This window comes from Olea europaea, chromosome 3, assembly GCF_002742605.1.
Source record: "Olea europaea var. sylvestris chromosome 3, O_europaea_v1, whole genome shotgun sequence".
Taxonomy (NCBI): Eukaryota; Viridiplantae; Streptophyta; class Magnoliopsida; order Lamiales; family Oleaceae; genus Olea; species Olea europaea.
Window position 1 is genome coordinate 4,457,286 of NC_036239.1, and position 4,691 is coordinate 4,461,976.

A 4,691-nucleotide genomic window follows, 5' to 3' on the forward strand; every position below is an offset into this window, starting at 1 on the left:
GGGGGAATTGTTTTTTTTTCTTATTTTTTTTTTTTTTTTTTTTTTTTGGACCTAGTATTCTTGTGGTATTTAGCCCCCATTTTGTGGAAATGAAAATGAGTGGAATTGTGTTTTTTGAAAAAGAAATGAGTGGTTAAAAAAGAAGAAAATTTTTTCGATTTATATGTAATATTATTTTATGGAAGATTGTGTGATTGAAAATAGGAGAAATGCAAATGAAATGGAATAGATTGGAAATTAATGGGGCCAAACAGGGACTTAGTGAAACTGTGAGAATCAAACATTGCATTTAGTCCTCCAAGGAAATAGAAATGCTTATGGTGATGCTGATGCCATTTTGTCCAAGTTCAATTGGCTATTTTCTCATTCTACGTAAAACTAAGCCCAGTTCGACCTCATTAAATTAAATTTTATTTTTCTCTTTTCTATTTTCAATCATGTAATTTTTCGTAAAATAATATTATACGTAAATTGAAAACTTTTCATTCTTTTTCAATCACTCATTCTTTAAAAAAAATACGATTTCACCTATTTTAATTTCAAAAAATAAGGGCCAAATGGGGTCTAAAATGTGGCAAGCGTCACTGTGTCAGCCTTTGGTAAAACAATATTTGTCTAGGCTTATAAAAAGTATAGGCATAAGCAAGCTTATTTTAAAGTAACTTACGGTTATGAGCATGCAGTTAGAAATTAAATTACTTATTATGACAGTAAATTAAGCTTTAATATGATAATATTTTTTTTATTTAAAAGTAAAAAATATAAATTTAAGAGGAGGAAAATGTTCTCTTAATAGCACGGTCAATTAAGTCTAGAAATTGACCTGTTTGAACTTGCCAAACACACTCTTGTGTGTCGTGTTGTGTCAATTATGAAATTGACGATATTGGTTGGGCTGCAGACCAAATTGTTGACTCATTGATTACAGGATTTTTGTAGTCATAATCCGGCAAATTAAGGGTCGTTTTGTTCCCTTTACAAATTTCAATTTTATAGTCAACCATGTAGAAAACCCTCGCTAGTCTCTCAATCTCCACGTCAACACGCACTATTATGCCATGTTTGATGAGACTTAAAAATCAGATTTTTAGTAAATTTTGATAAAAGTTAATGTAATGTATAATTAAAAAGTTGCAGGTCCCATGAAATATGTGGTTAAAATTAATTGTTGATTTTGAATTTTAATTGTTACCAGTTTATAATTACGAGTTTAGGGAGTAATATCATGTGCTTATATCGAGTATATTTAGATAACATTAAATAATTTTAACACATAATAATTTATATTTCATTTTGGCATAGTTTATGTTTTTTTGCTTTTGCTTCTTATGAAAAAGCTGCTTAGATCAATTTTTTTTTAAAATTGTTTTAATCAAATAAAGTACGTTCAAAAATAATTTTGAACTTTTTAAAAGTTTTGTCAAACAGGCCCTCAGTATACTACTAACCTAATTTCAGGATGAATAAAATAAAACGAGAAGTGCATTCATTGCAGAAAACCTTTTGCTGCTTCTTTAATTTTCCGACCTTTACAAATTTCAATGGAACTTTATGTGGGCCGACACACCTATGCCGCTAACACGCAACCAAATATTGTCGTCCCCATAACTATTCCTACAATTTGCTGATGAATATTTTGTCTGATTAGATAAGCATTAAAATCAGTCAAGAACAAGAGAAAATTCTTGGGTTTTTATCCTAACTTCCACCGAAAACCTTATCTTGAAGTTGACCCAAATCAACTTTGATAAAGAATATTGGGAAAAATTATACCACTCCTACGCTTTAAAGTAAGTTAGTCATGAACTCTTACTTATAGACAATCAACAGATTTTTAAAGTAAAAAATTGTTCAAATGTATGTTAAATCATCGAGCGATCTTTGTAAGTTCTGTGAAATTATATTTTGTTTCTAGAACTTGTGTCGTGCCCATTGATTTGAAGTGTGACATATTTTCATGAGAGTTAAGTAAAAGTTTGATGAGAATTTGAACGGTTTATCATGAAGGATTATTTTTGGGGGGTAAAATTGCTCTTTTTTGAAGTTCGAGGATCAACTTTAAGTGATATTGAGCATAGCACTTTGCAAATAAATGTGGTGTAAAAATGACAGAATACTTCATAAATTTCTTGGTAATTAAGTACATCACATAGTATTATAGGAGAAAAGAAAAAGTGGTATATTCCAGCACTTACTCTTATTAGTAGCTTTTTTGCGCCTTCTTTATAGTCCATGAAAGCTATCTAGACGCGTACGAATCTTCCTAGATATTCTTTGATAATTCTCCTCCAATGAAAATAAGCAAAAACTCGTGAAAATATTAAACAATATAAGTAGAGGAGGACTCAGATGGGATCGAGATAGAATTAAATAAAAAATGATTGGGATTCTGGATCACAATTATTATTTGATAACAATTTTAAGTCATGTCATATTTACATATAATGTACCGTATAACATAAACTATTGATGGTTTCATAAGTTCAATATCTAGACATTACTATTTTTAGTCGATAATTGTTGGGTTTGCTCCGAGGAAACTCTATAAGAATATGGCACTCGTAATCTGAGTATTTGAATCTTTCCTTAATAAAATTACAAAACACTTAAATATGCAAAATTAATTTAATTAGCTGACTTAAGCACATAAGAAACTAATTGGAGATATGCTTTTAAAGAAAGTAACTTTTGAGTACAATCAAATTGTTCAAAGAAAAATAATCCATCCAAAAAAATGCCATATATAAAATATTTCATTGCCCTCGGGGCATAGCCTAGTGGTGTAAAGGATAGGAGTGATGTTATTTCATGCTTTACTGGCAACCGCAGTGTGAGGGTTCGATTTTTGAAGCATGAAATTGAACTCCTTGTAGGCGCAGTGTACATGCAGCTCTTGTTCCCTAACTTGTTGGGGCACATCCCGCGATTTACCTCCCTCACAAAACTTTAGGGACGGGACGGTGGGGGCCTTCAAGGTTGGGATTCAACCTTTTTATTTTTTTTTATTTTTTTTTATAAAATATTTGATTTCCAAATAAAATTCGCCAAAAAATAAAAATTTAAAAACAGCGTCCCGTCAAAAGTGCTTCGACTTGAGGCAATTTACAATCAACTATACTGAATATGACTTTCACTAGGCCTGCATGAGCCGGATACTCCGGCCATGCTTGCCGAACCATGCAATTTTCGTCAATAAAACTACTCATTTTGCAGTTTTTTAACTTCAACATTTTCCACGTTCGGCAAAGAAATTAATGCAAAACCAATTGTCCATAGTAGGATAATTTAGTCAGTGATTAATTACTTATTTCTTGTAGCCTCCTCTAGACTTGAATGTATTAAATAGGTCAAGTCATTCGCACCGCTAATAAGTCAAGTTGGCTCGTCATAACTCATAACTGAATAAAAAAGCAATTTCAATAAATAAATAAAAAAAAAATTGAATCATGAGCCAACTCGGCTCGTCTTGCAATGAAGCGAGTTCGTGGTACAAATCGAGCCACATTCGATGAAACAAGCCGTCTCAAGCCCAACTCACCTTACAGGTTAACACAAGTAGGCTTGCACAATGGCCGAATTGAGCGATTCAACTAGACTCATTTAACACCCCTACCTAGACTGAAGAAGCTTTTGGAACACAGTTTCAGGCACAGGAGAGAGAGAGAGAGAGAGAGAGAGAGTTATTAGTTTTTCTTAGTTCACCAACTGTACATGGACTGCAGTGACAGGTGGTACTAATTGCTTTTTCTGATTAAATATTCTGTTCTTGATCAACTTCTTCTAATAGTGAAGAATTTTCTTGAAGTTGACCCAAATCAACTTTGATAAAGAATATTGGGAAAAATTATACCACTCCTACGCTTTAAAGTAAGTTAGTCATGAACTCTTACTTATAGACAATCAACAGATTTTTAAAGTAAAAAATTGTTCAAATGTATGTTAAATCATCGAGCGATCTTTGTAAGTTCTGTGAAATTATACTTTGTTTCTAGAACTTGTGTCGTGCCCATTGATTTGAAGTGTGACATATTTTCATGAGAGTTAAGTAAAAGTTTGATGAGAATTTGAACGGTTTATCATGAAGGATTATTTTTGGGGGGTAAAATTGCTCTTTTTTGAAGTTCGAGGATCAACTTTAAGTGATATTGAGCATAGCACTTTGCAAATAAATGTGGTGTAAAAATGACAGAATACTTCATAAATTTCTTGGTAATTAAGTACATCACATAGTATTATAGGAGAAAAGAAAAAAGTGGTATATTCCAGCAATTACTCTTATTAGTAGCTTTTTTGCGCCTTCTTTATAGTCCATGAAAGCTATCTAGACGCGTACGAATCTTCCTAGATATTCTTTGATAATTCTCCTCCAATGAAAATAAGCAAAAACTCGTGAAAATATTAAACAATATAAGTAGAGGAGGACTCAGATGGGATCGAGATAGAATTAAATAAAAAATGATTGGGATTGGGTTAAAAATAATGGACAAACTATTTGGGCTTTTTTTCAATGTCAAAAATTAAAAGTCCCGTAGGGACAATTGCACTCACTGGACCCTTAATGGGTCCGCACCTAAATACAAGTGATAAGATTTTAATAAATTTATTTTACTTTATTTTTATCTAAACTATCGTAACAATCATGCAATAGAAATATATGCTTGATGACATTGTGGGAAGAATTTTTGTAGGGG